The 24,381-nt window shown below is 42.5% G+C and overlaps 1 protein-coding gene across 1 annotated transcript in view; it reads right to left on the bottom strand.

The window, feature by feature from the left end:
- AIG1 (androgen induced 1) overlaps positions 1-24,381 on the bottom strand; it is a 129,071-nt gene that overhangs the window by 15,516 nt on the left and 89,174 nt on the right. The gene's annotated exons all lie outside the window — the stretch shown is intronic.

Below are 24,381 nucleotides of genomic sequence, written 5' to 3'. Positions count from 1 at the left end.
CTCAATCTAGGAACTTGAAAAACAGGGGACATACATTCAAATGACAGCCTCAATACCTCTGTTCCTCCATCTGTAAGACAGGAGCAATTATCTTCTTCAGAAAGGTGTTGTGAATCTTAATTTGTTAGTTGTTGTACAAAATGGTTTTAGATTCCCAAATGAAACATATGAAAGCCAAAGCTGTAAAAGCCATTTTCAGCCACTTGTCTTTATTTAGCCGTGAAACTCCTTATTTTGTCATTTTTCCATACATATTTCCTACACTGCCCCTTCTGAGAAGGTCTGTTCATCCAATTAATGTCAGCAGCATGAAAAATTGCATCTAGCCTGCCCCCAACACTCGATGTCTAGATTTCAGAGAGCTGGCAGGCATGAAAATCTACATAAGTGAAGAACAAATGTGCCAGGAAATAAACCCCATCATTTCTGAATACACAGCTCAATAGGACCAGCATTATCAGTGACTCCAGAAACTTACCCTGCCTTGCCACCATGGGGCCAAGTTATCACTGGTGTACAAAGGGAATTATTTTAGTTGAGAGCTTGGCTCTGGGGTGTGGTGTGACTGTGACTGTGAACTCTCCTGCCCAGTCCACAGGGAGGTCTGCAGATGCAAGGATTGCAAAGGCAGCCTAAGCCCTAAACCAGGTTCAATCCTTCCCTAAGCATTTGACCACCAGTTGGTAAAGAAAGTTACGGTTTACACTGGCCACGTTCTGCCATCAGATGCGCACATGTAGTTCTGTGGGGAGCTGGAGGGACAGATTTGTAAGTTTGTAATAATTACTCTGTAAACCCACACCAATTTTCATCAATGTGAAGACAGGACAGACATGGAGTAGAAATATCCTTGTGTGGCTAACAGGTCCAAATGAGAGGAAACAGAGTGAGGTCTGAGCCTTTAACAACTGCGGAGAAGGAAGAATTGTTTGAATGGGAAATGATAAGATAATGGAAATACTCTGTCTCAGAGATGTAACATAATTTGAATCAGATAACTGCTCTGATTTCCAAGGCATTAGTAACTAATGACTAGCATTTGGAGAATATCAGGTAGATAATACAGCAGTTAGGGGAGCTTTCAATTTCTTCATCTCTTAACAACTTGTTCTACCCCCACCCCTTTAAACACTATAAATCAGCATCAGGGGAATACAAAGATGTTTTACATGCAGTCTGCAATAGAGGTGCCCACTACTAGATGAGAGGTCTATAAACTGCATAGGACCTTCAGAGTCTACTAACAGGGACTAACAGCAAAGCAAGCCCTGGAGATTCACCTGTATGTCTTGCATCTGTATGGAAAAAGTCTTCAGACAGAGATCAGTACCTCACTCTGCATAGCCCCAAAAGCAGGGTAGCTTGAGGCTGTGCAAATGTCTCCTCCCATGCCTCCATAACCTCTTCAGAGAAAAAAAAATAAGACAACAAAGACTATTAACTCCAAACCCCACCCTTGATATTCCTTGTACAATGTATTCCAGTCACTTAGTCTTAACTCTTCACTATAAGGATGATGGTTACAGAGCTTGTGAGCTCCATTTCTCAATTGAAACCGCTTTAGATACTGCTGGTTGATGCGCTCTTCACTGATGACAACAACTTAACAGCTTGCTAATTAAAAAGTGGTTAAAATAATTTCATCAATCAACCCTTAATCTAGAGTCCTCTTCTCCTTTCCCACCTCCCAATTCCTGTGATTATATAATAAAATAGGTCATTACTTTCCTAAATTCTCCCTTCTGCACTCTTCTAAAGGTAAGGGGGCAGGGAAAGAGGATAATGAGCTGTATCACTAAAGAGTTTGTATACAAAATCCTGTTAAAAGTACAGTGCAATTAAAAGTGTAAAGAGAAAATCAGATGTGTATCTTTAATCTTAGTTTATTACAGCAAATGTTGATGCTACCTGCAAACACTGATATTTTACAAATCCAGAGTATGAACTTTGGTTTAAAATGTTCTAGTGAAACTGCCACTCTTAAAAGCTTTCTCAGATGCTTTACCAAAACTACAACCAAGATAAAATCTCCCTTTCCTACATTTCAGCCCCTCCAAAAACCTCAACTTAAAAAACATGAAATTTTGTAGGTAGGGATACCTTCTGTCAAACAGTGCCAGTTAAAATTCTGGAGCTGTAAATACCAAATCTGAATCAGACTGGTACCTGGACTGAAGCCTAGTGAAGTTGAGCAGGGGTCAAATGTGCTTGGAGTGGGATCCATGAGGGCTGGGAAAGCTGTAGGAGGCCAGAAATTTCATACTCTCTAATGTTTTTGCCACCTAATTTTGGAATAAACTTGGGCCAATGGGAATCTGAGGTTTAGAGAGAAAATACCGTTGATGCTTCCTTGACCTGTTTGTTAAAGATCACGCCATGCTGATCAAAGATGCCTGACTGGTATCTCTGGGACTGATCCCTTTTAGTTACTGGCAGGCTGGAGGACAGCACATTATTTCTCACCTTGTTTGTCAAAGTATCTCCAGGGGCTTACCTGAGAAAAGACTAGGAACGAGGAAGTTCAAGTAACAAGGAGGTTTAAATGGTGAGGATGATTAACTGCTGTAACAGCTTTTCAGTAGTTGTTATTTTGCACCATTTAAAGTCTTTAAGAAATGGAAAAATTTATAATTAGAGTATAATGACTAGTATAGTATTATAATAGTAGTAAACTATGCTAGCACTAGTAATCAGTGCTATATTAATAAAGCACTTTTATTATGGACTAACTATTTACAAGCAAAGCAGCATTTTTACCTGGATATCTTACTCTGCTCCCACTGAGACCAACTGCTCCTGTGAGACAGTTTTGCCTGTGCTGGGGTAGCCCCCAGCTCCGCTGGGGCAGCAGTGAGGGAGCTAATGAACCCTACCGTTAGCAGGAGCTCTTAGGTTGGGCTCAGTAACTATATCTACTTGCAAGAAAATGTACCTTGTCAGATTCTGCCCCCCCCCCCCCCCCCCCCCCCCCCCCCCCCGCCGTGACTGCAGTGCTACCTGCCAAGGTGTTCTTCCAGCCACAAACTCCTTTTTCTCTGGAGTGCCAAGGCAGTGACCCTCAGACCCGTTTCTAACCCCACTCTGAAGGATCCATCTGCCAAGACCACCTTGTGAGTTGAAGTGCGGCCGTAAGCCCCCATTACCTGGCCAGAGCATTGCCCTGATCAGACCCCTCAGACCCCATCACTGTCCCTTTAGTGGGGAAGGGAGCTTTGACAGATATTTATGCTTGCTAGGTCTGCTAGAAAGTGCTGGTCTCTGGAGAGCAGCAAGCTGCAACTTCCTCCCTATTCTGTGTCTACCACACAGCGCTGCTTCCTGAGGTCACATCACCTACAAGTGGGGAAGAAATTTGGCCTGCCGAATCTTCAACTGCTGCTAGCAATGCGTGAAAACAGAAACCAGCCCGATGCACAGAGCTCAGGTGGAATTTGCAGGAAGGTTATCATGTGGAGAATTTGATCCAGAAAACACTCAGGAGACTGATTCTAAAGGAGCAACCCTCTGAGTGAAGCTGAATTAGCACACACTGCAAAAAAAGCCACCTTGAGAGCTGCAGGTGGATTAATTCCTAGAATCACTACCACTGCTTCCTGAGAGAAACTCTGCTCATTAATGACTCTTTGAAAGGTATTTTTAAAATACACATGACCTCCCACAGGGTATGTATGTGCCTAACGACCCTTGAGACTGGAAATTCACATTACAAATAGGCCGTACATCTGTAGTCTTGGCTTGACAAGTTGAGCTTTGATGGGAGGACTGTGCTTCCCCATTTTAGGTGTACACTGCAACAGGTAGTTGGAAAAAAAAGATTTTATGCAAATCAGGTACATTAAGAATGAGGTTTGTAGTAGTCTTTACTTAAATTAAGTGCTTATTCTTGAAAGCCTGATGATATATTTTATCTTCTAACCAGTAAGTGCTGCTTTTTTAAACATTGTTTTCATCAAAACCTTGCTTTTCTCCTCCCTTAACTGTGTTTTAAAGGGAACGTTAAAGCTTTTCAAAAGGTGCTAAATCGACAGCCTTAGTATTGGTATCTTCTGTCCTTAGCACAAACATGGTAGTGTTATCTTCTCAAGTCACCCAGTCCTGATCTGCAGAGACTGTCCAGAACTACCTTTATGACAAGGAGTTCAGTCTAAAAAAGCATCTTTCTCAGATGCCCAGTCAGTATGCAGAAATTCTGCAGGGATGTTGAAACCATTTGAGGATCACATAAACCGCGTTTATAATTCACTTCAACCAACAGAAGACTGCAACTTGTTAGTCAATTTGATCAGACTAAAAACAACAGGGTATAGGACATTTTAGTTCAATGGAAGTATCAGTGGATGTCTACTGAGAGGGCTTCAGCGTGACATTCAGCCCACGCTCTTAAGAGTCAGTGAAAGCCCAGTGACAAGAAAGGAGTCCTTGCAGCTTTGATGTCACCAACATTTTAACGGATGGACTGGGAGCCTCCTGGAAGTGCTGATGCTCCCTGGAACAAGGAGGCTGCAGATGGGTCTTCATCCACAGAATTTGCACAGCCTGGTACCTGGAGGGCTGTGTCCGCCACCCAAAGCTGCATCTGCCTCTGCCCTGGCAGGGGCAGCTGCTCCAACATCTGCTGGGGAACTGCCCTGCAGCACACTGCCACTGTGCCCAAGACTTATGCTGGTATGAATTTGATGGAGGCTCCCTTCTTTGCATCCTGCTGCACAAACTGCTGTGCAAACTGCTGCGTCTGCTGGCTGCCTCTGCTTTCTGTCTTTCTAAATTCCTTTATAAAATCTAGTTTCCATCAGTAGGATGTTACCCTTCACTATTTTTTTTTCTGAACTCACAACCAGATTACATGTTGTTAAACAGCTGCTGCATGTCAGAATGACTGAAGCAATCTGCATCTCTTTCTTACCTCTCAGGGGTTTGTGCAGCACCTCGAGATTAAAGGTTTTTCAGAAACACTAGTAAAATGATCTATGCCTACTCCTCTTAATTTAAAATCACTACCGGTGTATTCACCTTAGAAACCAATACTAATCGGCCTAAAAATCCCCACAGTTGTAGTCAGCACCATTTGTAGAGTAATAGCAGTAATAAAGCTACATTATCTGCATGCTCCTAGCAGAGTAACGTGGAGAACCAGATCAGAACTAGTAAAACAAGGGGCATGATTATGATTTACTTGTTGAGAAACTTCTGAGAAAGGAACAGCTGGCAAGAAAGTATTTATGTGTCATCTGAAGGATGATACCTTCCACCGAGGCAGCCTAATCCATAAAGAGAGCAGCAGGATATCAGAGCTGGGTGCATAATAAATTGGAATCCTTGAGTGAGTCTGAGCCCTTCTGAGACTGAAAGCGCTGGTAGCACTTTTCCTCTTACAAATGAGAAATTATGACTATTAACTGAGACACACTGATGCACAGGATGCACTCCAAGGCAGCCACAGACGGCTCGTTAATTGTTATTGTAGGTTGGAGGGAGGAAGAAGTACTGCATGATCTAAACAAAGACCAGTACCCTATAACGCCACAAAACACACAAGAGATAACCATTTTCAATCAATATGAGAGTGTAGAGTTCTTTGAAAAGAAAATTAACACTTCCTCTTTAATGTTACCCCCTCTTTTCTGTAGATAAATACAGTGGACATTGTGTATCTGACTTCACAGGAATTCTACCACTTTCTCCATGCATACCTAATGTTGACAGATTTGTTCTTGTTGTTTCTGACAAATGCAGTACATACTATATATTGAAATAGCAGTGTCAATCTGATCTCACCCCTATGACTGTACTAGTGTCAGGGAGGTTATATATAGGTGTTTATCTATAGAATTTCCACAGTGCCAATCACCTGAGCACCTCAAAAGTGTTACTAAACATACCCTCACAGCAGCCATGATCTGTAGGGGCAGGATATCCTATGCTCATTTTGCAGGAGAGCAAGATAGAGATGGTATGCCTCACTCGAGGTCATGCAGGGTAGCTTTGGAGGATTGAAGAACCACATCGTATTCCTCAGTTCCATTCCTGGGTGTCAGCCTAAGATGAGCAAGCACGTATAGAGAAGTAACAAAAACTTGGTATGAAAGCCAATCTAGTCATTCAAGTTTATAGCTCTGAGACATCTTGGCCCTTTCAGCATCTCTCAGTTGTTACCTTGATCGACCCTCTGTCCTGGTTCCCCTCTGCTTTTGGAGGCTTCTTCAATTGCCTCCCTCTGAGCTGTCTGTCACTCTCCCATCTCAGCTCCTGCTGCTTCAAGCTGCTTCCTTACAGCTCCCATCCTACCAGCCCAACCGACCCCTCTGTGCTCTCCTGGCCCTAATTCAGCATCTCCCAGGGCGACACATCCTTGCTTCCTTCTTGGCCTCTTTCAGTCACCACAGATCCTTCCTTTGCATCCATCAGTATGTTTGGCAGGGACAGATAATGCCTTAACTTGATACATCAAAATATTGGACGTTTGGACTTGAAACAAGATGATGACAGGGACAGGACGGAACAGGGCATGATACATCTAGTATAGCAAAATTGTGCAAAACTAGTGCCATGTTGCCAAACAGACCAACATTGCTACATGTTTAATTTTCTTTAACTTTGTATAATTCAGTATTACTATTTTTAGTGCATGTCATGTATCCAGATATCATTAAACACATGCAAAGTGCAACGTCAGGTAAGTCACCTCCCTCCTTTTGCTGGGATCCCTTAGCCTAGGCTTTCTGTTCCTTCCGTGCTGTGCCCAAACTCCCCTGTCAGCTCCCAACAGCGTGCGCTGCACTACCATTAGGAGACTTCTAAAATACAAGAGGATAAACAAAGCCCAGGTTCTGTGCACTCAGACACAGCCGAGCAAACCCTGCGAACCCCAATTTACTTTCAACCTCAAGTATTTATTTTTTCCACAAAATCCTTAAAAAAACCACGCCACTAACAATGTGAAACATACACACACACACATCCTGTGCAAGGATCACTCATGAGCGACAATGTTATGCAAAGTAATTTTTCTACATATTTTGTTCAGTTTATTTGCCTTTTGCCAGCTAAACCACTTGCCCTAGAATTTCTTAAACTACTATTTGCAGAAAGGTTTATCTAGGCAAAGAAATATATTCTTGTCTCTTACAATTATGCTTAAAATCAATGTTTGTACATACACACACACATGTATCACCGAGATTTAATTTTATGAATGAATGTTGACTGTTTATGCAGGTCATGCTGAAAAAGTGCTAGTAAAGTCATTGAGCCTCATGTATTTCTAGCACAAAAATGACTAAAGAAAGCTTGCAGATGTATTTTAGCAATGGATTACAACAATTCTACTCATATGGAAAATAGTATTCCTCTCCTTGCAAAGCCAACTCCTTCCATATCATGAGTCTAATTGCACAGGCCTCAAAAAGAGAATTTGCATCAATATGTTTTCTAAATCTCTTTAACTGACTTGAAAAGTTTATCTGTACATAGAACGTGCCATGTTAAATTTGAATATCTAGCAATCTCCCAGAGCTAGCACTAAGGTTTTCACAGAAGGACATTTTTGACTTCATGATAGCCTAAGTATCCTCCCTCTAACCTGAAGACATTGGACTCTGAATCTGTCACTGGTCCAGGACTGGATATTGTTTGTACTGGGCTTTGGGCCAGTATAATTTGGGGAAAGAAATTCCACATTTGGGAAAATCAAGAAACCATTATTTGGCAGTTTCTTTTTCAAATGGTGGCTCTTTGATGCTGTTCGGAATTTTAAAATCTTGGAAGTGGTTACTGAGGAGGTGGATTTATTGGGTGTTGTGCAGGTGAGGTAGCCAAAGGTCAAACTTTGGTCTATCACATGGTGACTGCAACTATCTGCAACTTGGTTCAAACAATTTATCTCACAGACAATGTCATTATCTTTATTTAATTATTTCTTTATATTATATATGCAAATTCTTTTAATAACTAACTCTAGAGGACATAACCTCCTAAGCTTTTTTGTTGTCACATTACAGAAAGCAGTAGCAGACTAATGTGAGCATGGTCTCATTACTGCACCCAGCAATCTGTCTGTAACCAGCTTTGCCTGACGTGCATTGCCCTGCATCTTCTAAATAGCAGTACTCCACTTCAAGGCAGAGGTGCATGAGGGAAGAGCTTCTCGAAAAATGGTGCATGTGCCCCTGCCGAAAGCGCAGCACTAGTATCAGCTCCGCATTCCTGCCGCCTGTGCGATGGTGCAGGGCTAAGCTGTGTGGCAGCAGCTGGGCACCGGCAGCTACTGCTGAGTGACCCGCTGACTGGTGATAGACCACTGCCAGGTATCAAAGCAGCTCTCAGTTCTGTACCTGGCTTTGCCGATGGCACCTGCTGCAGGGTAAAAACATTGCTGGTCTTGTACTCTGTGCTCAGGATGCAGAAGCCAGGCCAAGGCAGGGTCTAGAGGCACCATGAGATTAGCAAGACCAGAGTGATGTGGTTCCAGTGGGTAAGGCACTAGCATGTGCTAGGGTGCAGGGAAGAGAGGGTATGTGGTGGGGGTGTACGGAAGGCAGGAGGTATGGGCTGGGGTCCTGCATTTGCTGAGGGGCAGACAGGGCAGCAGGTACGGTTGGGAAACTTGTTGAGGGGGAAAATGAGTTTGTGCAGGAAGCCAAGGGAAGAAGGATGGAAGCGTAGCCCTGCTTGGGTGTCTCCTAGAGCTGCTTGTCCTCTGCAACGAAGGCACGTAAGCAAACAAGCCTGGGAACATCCTGAACAGGATTCTTCTGTCATGAAAATGTACTGACATTCCCTACTTGTTTTACCCACTATATGACATACTTTATTTAGAAGAATCATTCCACTTCAAATGCAATTAGTTCTAAATGCTATTGTTCATGTTAAAACAATTGTTATTTTGATTGATAGTAAAAGCCTACCCACCATAGTAAAGGCAGCAATGTCGGACACAAAGACATTACAAAATCTATAACCTGACCCTTTAAAACCTGACTTGAACCATCAGATCTGACTTATGAGACTAGTTACAATAGTGCTTCATGCAAAAAGCATTAGGTTAATGCTGGATCAGGCAAAGTTGCCAAACACACCCTGGCATAATTAATCAAGAATATTTCAAAAACAGATCGCCTCCAAGAGGTTATTGATTTCCTGTCACGACACATTTTCCTCATGAGGTGCTACAATGCTATGTATCTGAGATGTGCTGGCGTGTATTTTTCAGTGACTAAGCCTTGATCTATCTTCCTGGATTCCTGCCACTGGTGCATTGACATCTGCAACTACTCATGTTTGACAGTCTCATGCATGAGCTATGTGGCTTCCAACTTGGATGGGATTAGTATAGGAGACTTTCTGAATACTTCAAATGTAATTGAAAGCAGATAAATACAAGGGTCTCAAGAGGGTGGCATACTTTTTACAAATGGAATCACATTAAATCACGCGTATACATGCTTAGACTGAGAAAGAGCTCAGTGTTAACCAGGATAGTATGCAAGGAAGTGTTTGCCCCTGTTCTTAAACATATATGAATCCTGACAATGTCACATCTTTCTAAAATCCAAATATGCTGCATGGCTAAAGTGTGGTTTATACAAGCACGAAAAGGTACACATATGGGGAGAAGGGTGGGGGAAGAGGAACATATTAGGAGACTGGCAGGTGTTTTGCCTTTCATCCATGCTTGAATTAAGGCATTCATGTCTTCTGTGAACATCCCTGCCAAGTGATGAGAGCTGAAGACAAACTATAAATCATGTAACTCAAGATTATACTGTTACAGTGTCAAATGTCAGCAAATAAGAAATTATCTTTTCTTTTACAGCAAAATTCAACCACATTCCTTACATAGAACACATTTCTATCTACCTATTTTTCTCCGTAAATGTGGACATTGATATCATAATCTGTAAATGTACTTCTGTACATATTTACTGAATACTGTAAAATAGAGGATGTAAATAAAACTGATGTTAACACTGCTGTACAGAGTTTATCTTTCACATTTCCTTACTTTTTTAGACTTTGAACTCTGCAAACATAAGTAATCTTGCTTTAACACAGATAATACAGAGCTTGATAAATCTTTTAATGGGAGATGGCCTGCTATTTCCTGCTGTAAAATACCTGCTTGAGGATTGCAATGATGGGCAATATATGAGCATCACAAGAGGGCAGGGATACTGAGCATATTGTGATATCAAAGGTCTCCAAGATGATCAGGTTGCAGCGGAGTTGTGATACCCACAGTATTAAAGCTATGGGCTTCTCTGGGTTGTCTTGCAGAGTCTGGCCTGACTTTTTGTGGCCAGCTTAACCTTGATATGTCTGTCTCTGCTTCCCTCACCAACAGCTCCATCCCCAGTCAGGCTGATCTCACTGAGCTATCAGTGTCCTGTATGGCTTTTCTATTTCAGATGTGAAAAAGGAAGAAATGCTGGAGATGAGATGTGATTCTTCTTACCACATGGTAGCATTTTTCCTAGCAAGGAGGGGAGCAGAACTTTTGCATGTGTAAGGTCAGTGGTTCCTCGGAGAGCATTAGGTGAGCGGGAGGGTTGCAATGGCATGAGTGGTCTCATGATATATTCTGGAGAACCCTGGAGGAAGGAGGGCTTCTTACTCTGCCTGGTGTTGCAGCTCCTGTTGTGGAATAAAGTCCTCAAGGACCTCTGCTCCAGCCTCCCAGCAGCAGAAATCAGCTGAGGTTCAAAGTAGTTAATATGAGGTACCCCTCAGTCTCCTTCCCAGGACCTTGCTAAATGTGGTCTGTGAAGTTCATCAGTCCGGTGATACTTGTAGTATCATAATGCATTTTTTTGGTACTAGAAAATTTATCTGTATTCCCCTATTGCCACACAACTTCCTTTGCAGCACCTGCTCATAAAGCTGTACAATCAGTCACCTGTAAAGTTTTGCCATGTATCCTTCAGCTGGTCCGATCTCTTCTGTGCTGGGGGATGGATGCCAGTATTGGGACTGAGGTCACCCACACATGCAAGTGGTTCATGACACTTTTTCTTTAAACATAAGAAATAACTTTTTTAACTGTGAGGGTGATCAAACACTGAAAGTGGTTGCCCAGAGAGGTTGTGGAATCTCCATCCCTGGCGATATTCAAAACCTGCCTGGACACTGACCTAGGCCACTGGCTCTAGCTGACCCTGCCTGAGCAGGGGGTTTGGACAAGACGGTCTCCACTGGTCTCTCCCCACCTCAGCAACTTTGTGATTCTATGACCCTACATCCCTAATTGCCTGGCTGTTATGGTCACTGGCCTTTATATCCAGTCTTGTCAGTCCTCAGTACCTCTTCTTCCACTCCCCTCTCTGGCCAAAGGCTGGGTCTATAAAAAGTTGCTGCATTTTGTACCTGGTCTTTGATACCATCTCCTGAGGTTCTCTGAGGTGAGAGCAGAAGAGAGTTGAACCACCCCAACCTGCAGTATTTCCACCCTGTGCACTTCAGAATTCTCTCCTGTTTAGACCCTCAGAGTATTTTCTAAATAGCCCTGTAACTGTCACAGTTTTGTAGCTGAGGAACAGAGAGATGACAGGGAGGCCTCAGTTCTACATGTGGTTTCCTCATTGTTAATGATCCCATTCTGTGTGAACTGTGTTTGAGGTAGAAGATTATGGAAATGCCTTTCAGGTGAGAAAGGACTGGCCAGTTACTAGACACATTTCATAGCATTAGCTATAACATTGTTCTGTTGCAACTCACTCAGAGTGACTACAAGTGCAAGAATTGCAGAGTAAACCCTTACAAACAAGGAAGATCACTACAAATGTGTCATTGAGGAGGCGTAACAGTGATTCTGAGCTGCCTGAGACTAGCTGATTGACAGAGGCCTTACTCTGGAGAATGGCATCTGTTGGGAAGGGGAAAATGCACATTTAATTAAGACTACTCCAGCGCCACAGCAGTGATATTTTCCACTGGGAGGGAGCAATAAGGATAACCTTGTTGCTAAGGAAAAGACCAGAGAGCTGCCCCAAGCGCACCCAGCCAGAGTGCAGGTGTGGGAGCCAGCATGGTGGGCTAAGTGGGCACAGGAAGCTGGGTGTGAGAAGGAGACCTCTTGAAAACAGCAGGTTAGCTGAGAAAGGCTGGTTTGGGCCTCCATTTCCAGAACCAGAGCTGCAGCCGTCTCAGCTGTGCTGGCTGAAAGACAGACTTGCTCAGATGTGGGACTGCGCCAAGCGAGGACAAGAAGGTATGAGGAGTCCATGGTGGAGACAGCAAGGATGGTGGCTACTCTCCCAGGCCTGAGAAGGAGGACTGAGTTAAGAGCATTGCAAAGGCATGCCAGAAGGAGAAAAGACCTACCTAATACTGTTCTGGTTTATTCAATTTGGGCTTTCCCATGGTGTTTTTTTCCCCCCACCAATAAGGTTGTCTTTGCTTTAAGCCCTTGAAGCCACTACTAGCAAGCAGTTCAGCACTGCTGCTTAGGGGCACCCACGTGTGTAACTCACTTCTGCAAGTTTCTAGGCGGGGTCTTGTGCCAGTGTTATTTTCAGCAAGAATACCTAAGTGATTGAACCTGGCCTGTTTGGCAGCAGTGCTGGGTAGAGAGGGTACATAATGTACACCCCTGTCAGACTGTGTGCTTGGCCCTCTTGTTTCTCCTCTCCTGCTGCTGCTGCTGCCGCCGTAGTGCATTCTTAGGGGGTTACTAAACTTGGTACTGGCATTTCTGCAGAAGGTACCTGGCAGTAGACTGGTATTAGTATTTTAATTACTTGATCTATTGGCCTACCTTGTTGACCAGTCTTCTTTAGCCCTATAACCAACTTCTTAAAGCTCCACTACTGAACATAATTAAAACGTAAGGAAAAGCTTGCTGCACTGATGAAACATCCAAAAGCAGTGGAACTACTGTAAAATGACTTGAAACTGTATTATGGTCCTTAAGAGAAATCCTAAACTTTAAACAGCTATCTCTAGTACATTCTCCAGTGCATGACACTGCTGTCTCCCATTTCAGGAATATCAGTTACCATTTTGCCATTTTACTGCAAAAAAGGAGAACAAAATAAAACCAAACCCCCAGACTTTTTAGCAAATCGGGACAAAAGTACATTAAGGGACCCTTGATAACCCAGAGTCACTATGGGATCAGCAGGGATTACCACAGTATAATTCCTTGTGGTGGTGGTATATCATTAATCTTATTAATAATTCAAATAACTTCTGACTGTCAGTATGCTTTATAAAAACTCCAATTAACCCTTATAACATTTCTGTGAGACAGTGAGAAAAAAATAAAAGCACTTTATCAGAGAAGAAGTGCACATAAAGAAAGAAAAAGTGTCTTGTCTCAACCAAGGCAATAGACAATCAGTGATGGATTTTGTACTGGAACGTGGGTATTGGTGATGCCTTCGACTAGGCTCAGCCCACATCACCACAACGCTCCCCTGTCAGGAGGTCAAAGTCAGAACAGTCCTGGTGGGAAGTCCACAGCTACTTGAGGGCTTGAATGTACTGACCTCATGTATTCATGGCAGCAGGTGAAGAAAATCACATGGATAAAATCCAATAGTTTAGGCACCCAATCAAAGCAGATTATTTCAAAACTTTTTATTAAATGTGAGCCCATCTGCCTCTCTAAATGTCAGTGTAGACATGCTAGAGGGAACACAAAAAGGCCAGAGGAATACTTGGGCTGTTGCCTGTTAAGTTTATTCTTGTTCTGACCCCTCCCTGCTGGTGAAAGCAGAGAGCAATTGGGGGCTTAAAATTAATGGACTTCAGTTTCAGGGCAACTCTAGACAGGGTCAATGGATTTGAGCCCAGGTTTACCAGCATGCATCCCAGTGACTTACACAGTTGAGGCTCAAGGATTCATGGCATGCCTTTAGCTAGGCACATCTTGGGAAGCAGAAAGGATGCAGTAGTAGGTTAGGGAGCCAGGAACATCACAAAGTATTTGGGAAGGAGTTCCTGTACTGTTTCCAATCTCCCCTTCCCAGGAAAAGTCAACAACGTATTTAGGAATAACCGTAAGTCCAAAGAAGCTAATAGAAACTGCACTTTGGTCTCCTCCTCCAGTCTGCCTTCAGATGGAATCAAGGGGCTCTAGCAACATTAGCAGATGACCTCATGGTGGCTATGGTCATACTACAAACCTCTACGCCACAACCTCTGTCTAAATAAATACTCTGTCTCTCCCACACAACAGCTGGGAACCTGGCAAACACTAACCAGCCTCTAGCACTCCTGTAAAGCAGGGAAGCACTGTCTGTGTTTTAAAAAGAAAATTGAGTTATCAAAACTGTAAATTATTTGTGCACAGTATGTAAGTCACAGCACTAAGAACTTGATCCTGCAGGAAACCTTCACTGATTCTTCTCCTGTACTGGTAGCTGAGACACAAGCTCCTTCCCCCAGGCAGAAAGTCCTCCCTCTATGCCACGGAGAATGAGTTGGTGGTGGGGCAGGGGGGCACTCAGCTGAGCCCTGCTGCACGGCTGGGTGCTGGTGACTGGTGGGCATAGCACTGCAACTGCTTCCTTCGCCCAAGCAGGACTTCAGGAGCTCTCTATTGTACTTCTCCCCAGGTACTTTACAGATGATGGACTGTTTTGGCCACAAAGTGTAGAGGCCTTCTCACTCTGCATCTGGGAGAGGTCAACAGCTCCTCTAGCCAGTAAATCCTTGTCTGAGAGTTGAGAATTGCAGATGTGGTTATTAAATCAATTGTTTACAGATGCTTTTGTGGGGGGAGGGTTAATACAGAAATCTTTTCTTTTTGAGAAATGAAAGCAATGTGGAGTTAGGCTTTTTTTTTTTTATCTTTAAAGAAAAAAACAATTCTCATTTTTCCCCTTAAAAATAAAAAATAATCAAAGTATTTATTTGATTCAATCTGAAAAGCCATTTTTCATTAAAAAGTAGTCTGAATTTAATATGTGAGCAGCTGTGGTGATAAAGTAATTGACCAGTGATGTTGAAAAAATGTCCCAATGCCTACTACAATTCCTTTGTGAAGAACAGATGCATCTAGTGGGACTGAAATATAGTTGAAATAGGAGAAAATATTTGGAAGATCTTGCTAAAAGTAATTTTTCATCAAGGACATTAGCACTCTATTTGTCAAAGCATTCAGAAAGCTCCTTAATGCTGCTGGACTCATTGCTAATGCTGCTGCCTACGTTGGGACAGTAATAATCTCCCATTTAATAGGAAGCCACATTCTTTCATTTTGGGTGAGGATTTGCGAATGGCAATCTATTCATTCATTTATCAAATCCAGATGTATTTAATAGTCTTTCAAACTGAAAGTGGGAAAACAAAAATTAGATTAATTGTAATATGGCAACAGTCTTCAGTACATTATATCATGCCTTCTGCCCTCTGAGGACTCCTAAATCACTTCAACTACCATGTTGGTGTCTTGGTTGTATTGAGATCAGGGAAACCTCCAGCCCTGACTTCATTTGGGATGAGTCACCATCACCTGAAGTGTTCTTTCTCTTCTTATCTTTCACCTGTCTTTTCTCTATAAAATCCCCCTTTCCCTTTCTGCTTCCAGCCTTACATTGCCCGCATGCTGCTCTGCTCCTCCATTCTCTCTTCTCTTGTGCTGCACGGTGTGAAGACAGATGTTAACAAGGGCTTCATTAGCAGATGTCCTGTCTGGTTTTTGGTAGGGAAGAAATTCCCTGGCCTGGCCTGTCTTTATTCTTTATGCTCTATTGCAGTATCAGACACAAGAGAAGCTACCGCTTCATTCATAGCCACAGCAAGAGGCAGGCTTTCTAGAGACAGTGCAGCTGTGAAGTCCTCCAGGAAGGATAGCTTCTGGAAGTGGGAGAAAATGCATTCTTGGTTAATATGCTCAAGTTTAAAATGTGGAGTGGGAGAAAAGTAAATGAACCACATCACTGGTATTTTTAACACTGTGAAAGGCAATATTTTCCCAGCCTTGTGAGGACAGAAAAAAAAAAGAAAAAGGAAGTGGTGGCAAAAACCAAACCAACCGAGCACCCAGAGCTCAGGGAACATCAAGGAGGGAGACAACATGCAGAAGCCACTAGAGACAATGCACTGTACATCACAAGTGCCAGTGCTCGCTATTAATACGGCACAAACTATTTATGCTCCCTGCTCGCTTCTCAGTGAGAGCTGGGCAACTTACCTTGCATCTCCAGCGGGTGTGTGTGAGGCAAAAGCATACAGATAGACATAACAGAGCAGATGGAGAACATATGAGTCAAAGCACGCTCTGTAAACAGACATTACAGAAGAGGATAGGTGGAAGAAGACTTTTTTATTAAGTGCTCTTAGCATTTCCTTAGGAGCCTATTCCTTTAGCATAAAGAAACAGTCCTTCTTCTAAGGAACTGAAAAATATTTGTTTTACTGATTGCTTTGGTAGTGATATAGGTTTTGAGAATCTAAACTATAAGATAAAAGCTCAGCACTGCTAATGATATTTGCGTAGGATGTATGTATCTTAGCCTGGAGGCTGACACAGGCTGAATATGTAACATACAAGCTGTGTATTTCAAAGAGAAGATATACAGCTTTCCAGCATTTTCTCATTTCCATTTCAGCTCTTCATTCTTTCTTAATCTCTTTTTAAGAAAGAATGAAAGATGAGGAAAGTCTCTGGATATCACTTTTTTTTTTTTGCATTTGCTGACATAAAAAAGCGAAAATCATGGGGAGAAGGATAAAATGGGAGGAAGAAAACCCATAATGGTGAAAATCCAAACCACTGAAGTTTAAATTTTGATGAAAAAACAGATTTAAACAATTATGAAAAAGAAGGTTCTAGCTAAAGACAAAGGTTTATTTTTTTGTTGGAAATAGCTTTCAATTATTCTATTCAGCTTTTGATACCTTCCACCTATAAAGTCCCAATCAGTACAAAATTTTAAAATTCATCACAAGTTACACAATGCATGTTAATTATCACAGAATCATAAAATCATAGAATACCAGCTTGGAAGGGACCTCAAGAATCATCTGGTCCAACTCGGAAGGGACCTCAAGGATCATCTGGTCCAACCTTTCTTGGCAAAAGCATGGTCTAGACAAGATGACCCAGCACCCTGTCCAGCTGAATCTTAGAAGTGTCCAATGTTGGGGAATCCACCACTTCCCTGGGGAGATTATTCCAGTGGCTGATTGTTCTTATGGTGAAAAATTTTCCTCTTCTGTCCAGTCAGAATCTCCCCAGGAGTAACTTGTGCCCATTATCCCTTGGCTTTTCCATGTGACATCCTGTACCTTTTTTTTTGGTATTAATATACTTTAATAATGTCCACACATACATACATTAGTAAATCTTGTATATATAAAACTCCTACCATTTTAAACCTAAGATATCAGCAATTGTAATGTCATGTACCTGCAAAATAATGTACATTGTTGTTTTCACCATAAGCATGTATATATGAGAGCTACATGGATCTTCTTAAAATGCAGATGAAGTATTTTGGTTTCTTGAGGCACACCACCTCTTTGTAATATTTTCAGAAAGAAATCTGCTGTAAATGTTTGTTAAAGACTACATGCAACCACCCAGTAAATATATGTGTCTCCTGGCAGGTCAATTATTCTCAAGGTTCCCATTCAAAGATGAAGTCTTCTAAGATGCACACTCCCTTCCCTCCTCTCTGTCATGTTTGAGTTCTGATGTTTGCTTGCTGAAAGGATGAGTTAACTCAGAGGCAATGTTGCTATATTTTACCTGCCTAAAGAATGGCCAGCAAGGAGGGCTTGTTTTATTTCCCTCAAAGCCTTGTTGCCATAATATCGTATTGCAATTGATATAGTCAGGTAACTCTTACAGTCCACATAGAAATGGAAATGATGTTGCCACTTCAGTGACTCAAATAATCTTTTTCACAATGACTGGATTACCAGAAACCACTTAGATAACCTTGGTGCAGTTTAGATATACAAGAGAATTTAGCATAACCAGTGTTTTTTGCCAAATGTTATTTTTTAACACTTCCTCCTATGAATCCTAAACCACTTTTTGTTATTCATCTCACTAACCACTCATGGATGAATGGCAATTGCTGAATGTCTTAGAAATAACACCTTGAAAATGCCATTCAAATCAATTTTTCAACAGCATGAGAGGCTAGGAGGTAATTCACACTTCTTTTATAATAATATTCTATAAGAGGTACTGTAGTCATATGCCTTCCTGCCACCCCCTCCAAAAGTAAAGGATTATAGATTCTCTCTAATTTAGTGCAGCCAAATGTACCAGGCAGAGAAAAACACTGCAGACAGAATATGCTATTAAGACTGGTGAATTATGAGAAAAGCCACCTGCATTATTGCCCCAAAACTTACCTGTTCCTCCCAGCTCAACAAAGGCATGGGAGAAGAATTCTGCAAGGCAAGTCTAGAAAATGTCTTTCCTTCTGTAAAGAGCATTTATCCATGGCCAGCAACTCCAGAAGCATCCAAGCCTGGTGTCTTGAACACTGCCTCTTTCTAATAAGAGGAGCTCAGAACCCCAATTTGGCCTCTTATTAACACCTTAGGGGTTCACTGCACCTCTCCTGATCCTCAGGTGTCAAAACAGCATTTGCTTATATCCAACTCTGCCATGACTCTAAAACCAGCAGCAACTCAAGCCCCAAAACTGGGACAAAGGAACTAGAGACCCTGTGGCTAAAAGACGGTTTCATCCTTTCAAGTGGCACCAGTGAATGAGGAGATACCAGCTAAGAAGTTCATGCCACAAGATCCATCCCGCATCTGACACTTGAGATCAGTTTCTGCTGTTGCCACCATGTCTCCAGAGCACCCCAAACCAAAGCAACAGCAGAGTTGAACCATGGCTGAGGAATGCGTGAAACAACCAAACCCAAACCATTTCTTTTCAAAGTCTGCCTGTATAACTGAAAGAAGATGTAATAAAGCACCAGCATTGCTATTGCTGAGCTAATTTCCAGGGTATATTCTACATATACAGACTAAGGCTAAGTCAAAGAAATAAAAAAAAAAAAAAAGAGGAGGAAATATTGTCTCTTCTCTCTAATCAGATATGCAGACCAGGCAGCTTCCTGTAAGTCAGTTCCTTCCAGGCAAAACCTCTGATAAATCTTACAGCTAAGGTTGAACCCACTTTTTAGCATAACATTTGAACCTAAGCTCATTGCTTCTGGTGACTTCATATGAAGGATGCTGGCACCACACAGTCAAGGACACCATAGCTCAAACTCCTCTCAAGGTGGACGCTGCATAATCTCTCTCTCATCTGATGTACAGAACTGCACGCATTTGTCATGAGTCTCAGCCTTACAGGGCTCATGGGGAGGCTGCAAATATTCTGCTATATTTAGGGCCTTCTCCAGCTCTCCCAGTTAGAACAGTTTAACACTCTGTCAGTCTGACTGGTGCCTTACATAGGGAAAGATTTCTCTTCCCTTCCATCACACCTGGAAGTGACAAAGCTGACTTGCAGGCCAAAAAAAAACCCCAACCCATTTCAATCCTTCTAGTTTTCAGCATGTTCCAGAACAATTCCCACAGTCTCCATCATAGGGCTGAGGAGCTCATCTCATGCTCACCTGATAAGATAACCTCCTCCCCACAGCTCATCTGCGAGCACTGCTGAGCACAACCACAGCTCTGTGCGGCACCTCCCACGAGGTGGAAGACATACCCTGAAAGAGAAGGGGAACTTCTATGGTGCCTAGTTTCTGGGCTGCTGCAGGGCCAAACAGGTCCCTCAGGTAGGTAAGGGAAACTTCAGAGACTGCCCAGCCTGAAAGTAAAGCTATGATGTCTCAGGAGTAATTTTTAAAGTGAATTTCTCATGTTGCTTACAGGTTTGGACCTTCCCATTGTTAAAGCAGTTGAAGATTTAACCTCCCCGCGGTGCTCCCTAGCACTGCAGCTATTGAGCTGCTCGCACGTTGTCTGTCTGTCCCATCGGAGAACATTTCCTGTTAAAAGAATTTTTGGCACAGCTGCTTTATTCTGTGCAGGGAGCAGAAAGTTGATGCACAGATTAGCAATCGATTTTCTAAGAAGTACCCCACAAATCAGGTCTTCTCTCTCTGTTTGCCTTCACATTTCTGCCGGAGCCTCTATAATTAATTTAAACAGATACAAGCACTTCTCCTCCTCTCCTTTTTGATGCGAGCTGTTCCAACAGACTGTGCAGCGAAGCTGCAGCAATTTCAAAGGCTTCCACTCCCTGCGCAGAAGGGAGCAGCTGCAGGAATAGCTCTTTGAAGAGGAAATGGCACCCAATGGGACTGGCAGGCGGCTCTGAGCTGAGCTCAAACAGCCCCCAAAGTCCTTGGGAGCATCTGAGGACATCAAAAGAGGAAAGATCTAGGCTGGGAGAAGCCTGAAGAATTAATTTAAAAGACTTCCCCACATCCCTGGAGCTTTTGTCTGTGTAAGCAGCAGGGTCTGAGGGGAAGAGTCTTCCTCACATTTGGCTCAGATGATCCTACTTATATTGAAAGGCTGGAAATAAGGGCTGAATATGAGGGGCGGCTGCATTCCTGGTTTATTTATTAAACTATAAATGCCTAAATATGTATGCAAACACAAAAATATCTATACAAATTTTGCACTCCTGTATATTATTAAAAAGCTACTATATTTCTATTAATATAAATAAGCATACTACCATATTTCAAAGTGACCATAAATCACTCACAGGGCTTCAAGCACATTTAACTGGTTAACTGATGGACTCACTGATGTGATTTATCCCAATGAAACTGTACTTTTTTATGATGATTGCAGATATATTCCTCTGTTTACAGAACAGGACACACTTTCCTACTACCCTTTTTAAGTGATTTATAGCAAATTCAATAGACAAAGAAATCTTTGTTTCATACACATGAATTTGTGCACAGGTACACACACAGGTACACCTCTCTGTCCCCAAAGTGTGTAACATCACTCACTTATGGCTGAACTTTGTAACTGATGGAAGTTTCTAGTGCTGATTTAACAGGCTTCAGACCTAACGGGAATGTATCCAGTGAAGCCGTTATGGCCTGTGCCGCTCCTGCAGGACCACCCCAGCTGAGGGGTAGTTCAAACAGCAGTGAATTTTTAGTGGCAGGCCCACAACAGTATTAGACCAAATGCATGTTCTTTTCTGAAATCTGCATGCTACCCTAATTACTTATGTATAAATAGATGCCATTTTACTACACTCTGCTACTGCGCATAACCAACATATTGTCTAGAAAAAGAACTGACACAACACATCCTGCAAATGCCTCTTCTTTGTCAGATTGCACTAATTATACACCCACCGCATCAAACTTCTCCATCTTTGTCCTCCTAACTGGCAAATTCTGCCTTTCCCCATCAATTTCACAGCACTTTTCTCTCTTCACTTCTGAATTTGGCTTTTGGAAGAATTTAAGTTCGTGGACATAGAAGCCTGAGATAAGTGGTGCACAGACCTACTGTGCGTGCCTATTTATGCCCACACTTCTGCACATCCACTGGCAGAGATGCGGAAAGCCTTTTTTCTGAGACCGTACTGAATTTGGCAGGACAACCCTGCATCCTGGCAGGAACTGTCCTCAAACAATTTTGCTCTATAAACAGTTTTGCTTTGCTATTAACATCATGCCCCATTGTTCTGATATTGCCCAACAAATTATGATAAAGCATTATGTTGTGACTATTTTATTATACATTACAGTGAACTGACTAATGAACTTCATTAAAAACACTTCACTTAAGCGTATAGGCTGCTTAACTGAGTTACTAGATGATGTGGAAAAATAATATAGGGAACTAAGATGAGATCAGCGGAATAATTCTCATTTGCACTTTTCTCTGAAGTGCAAGGGTTGATGATACTCCTTGATACCTCACATCTTAGTTGTATTTTCGATGTCTGACGGGGTCAGTTGTTGAGGGACAAAAACTCCACAGCCAGTTGTTTACACTGACAGCAAAATTAAAATGCAGAGCAGGAAATAAACTGAAATGGTCTCATACTTGAATGGAATATAAACATTCTGTTTAATTAGGTCACTAAGCATATGTTTGTTTACTCGGATATTTTCTCTCTGGCAGTTCATCTCTGGGTAACACAACTACCTCGCTGGAGATAGTGGAATTCCCATGGCAGTTAACATGAAGTCAGTAATTTTGTGGCCAGGAAAGCATGTTTATTAGCACTGTTTCAAGTACCTCATAATGAAGAGAGCTAGAGTGCGAAAGCAATACATGGCTCACTGGCTTCTATGTCAGGCTGGTATCCACAAAAGGACAGCAGAGTCAGTAGGGAGCTGGTTATAGTGCTCTGAATTTCTGCCTGTCCCTGATTTACCTTCTTAGTTGATTGTAATTCAGAGAAGGGTGTAGGAGCTAGTGATGCCTATTCTGTACATATGGAAAATCTTCCCATGTTGCAAACCAAGAGGCACAAGCAATATTGCTGCCTACATTCATCTCAATCACTATATAATTTTTTTTTGAAGGGCTGGGGAGGAGAAGCTTCAAAGTCTTGCACTGTTCCCCAAAATCTGACTGGAGAATTAGAAAATAATTACAGCTTTTAAAGAATTCAGTGGAGTTGATCTGAAGAGAAATGGCACCAGCAGCTTGGAATGCTGGTCAGAGTTCAGAGTGACCCTCTCCCTAAAGCTGTCTGGAAGCAAATTGAGTTCCTGATTTTATTTCAGCTAGACAAACTCCTGTTAGTCCACTGTACCCTGAAGGCATGACAGCTACCTCTCAGTTTCTCACTGTTGGCACATGGGGCCTAAAAATCCCTCTATCAGTTGTGCACATGCTATCTAAAGCAGAACCTTTATTTTAAGAGGTGAAGAAGGCCAGTTGCTAGGAAGAGCTGAAGAAACACAGTTTACTAATGTGATTCACAGCTATCTTGCTAATGCTGAGGCTGAGGAAGGAAATGCTGAACTCTGGGATTCACAGGAATACCCACAGGCCCAGAAACCCTAAGCCTGACCCCTTCTGCCTTTCGCCTTGTTGTTATTCTGTTCACAGGCTTCAATCCTCATCTTCTTTTTGGCTCTCTGTCACAGACTTCCCTCTCTGCTGCCCTTTTCTTCCTTGCCGTGTTCCCAGATCCCCTGGTCAGCCTTCACCTCCCCCAACAACTCATATGGGACTCCAGATCCATCCCTTAATGATCTCTCTTGTGCTGCATCCTCATCCACCTGCTTCCATGCGGTTGTTTCTTTCCTGTCCCCCACCCTCACTGGGCACCACCAAGGAAAAGGTAAGGACACAGAAGAGCTAGGTTTGCAACAGCTCAAAAGCCACAGATTGCCACATGTCCACGTCTAAAAGTCTTAGATTTTAGGTCCTATGCTTAAGCCCAGTTTTCCCAAGGAATATGGGACCAGTGCTCTGGCATGTCTCAGTGCCACAAAGGCATGAAATGATTTGAGCCCTGCCTGGGAAGAGGTGTCTCTTGCACACGGTTCACAAGGAATCAGTCGAGTCAGTAGCTTGAATGATGCCATTTCATTTGTCACAGGCAACGAACCTGACTGCCTGAACACAGATCCTATCAGTTGAATCTGCATGTTGCAACAAACTTGCAAATAATAATCTTTTTATAAAAGCATGCTATTTTTAAATTCTGTAGATGTATTTGATCTCTGCTACTCTGAGATGCTACCAGGAAAACTGATTGTGGAGATAAAAAGGGAGAGAAAATGGACCATTAGCTGAAGAATACCATTGGTCACCTCTCAAAGAAGAAAAGACAACAAGTCCATGTTGCTTAATACAAGATCTTGAGCTAAATCACTGAAAGGCATGCCCGTACAGACACATTCACTACTTGCAGTTCCTATGTAACCACAGAAATCCCCAGCAATCTGGAGAGCAATGTTATCAAAAGTCATGCCTTTCCTGCTCCAGGCAGAAATATTCTCAGTCCTTCTTAGGACAGGGTGGATGTGCAACTTGGTCCTCACTATGTGGCTGGGGTAGCGTTACCTCTGCAGGACCAATGGAGCCAGTTGCCCACTTCTAACAAGCCTGTCTGGAGTCTGGGACAACTGACGACTTCAGGAGCTTGCAGGTTAGCCACATCTCAGTAGATTGAAAATGAAAGACCAGCAAAAGACGTATCCCTACACAACACTGTCTCTTTGCCAAAATTCAACACCTTGTTCTAAGGATGAAGGTGTTGGGATACTTCTGATGTCAAAAGATACGGTTTCTGATGATCCAGTATTTATACATGGCTGATCCATGGTTTCTGACATTCCCTCCTGACAAATTCAGGTAGGAAGGTAACTCCTCACATGGCAAATTTCAGGCTACACTTTTGATCGTGATAAAGATGGAAGTAATGGAAATTGTTAGGCAAACTTAGCTATAAGCATTTTTTCACATAAAATCTATCTTTATAAAAAACATGCACCAAACTGCATTTTTCTG

This window comes from Strix uralensis, chromosome 3, assembly GCF_047716275.1.
Source record: "Strix uralensis isolate ZFMK-TIS-50842 chromosome 3, bStrUra1, whole genome shotgun sequence".
Taxonomy (NCBI): domain Eukaryota; kingdom Metazoa; phylum Chordata; class Aves; order Strigiformes; family Strigidae; genus Strix; species Strix uralensis.
This window is presented reverse-complemented; position numbering and strand designations above follow the sequence as displayed.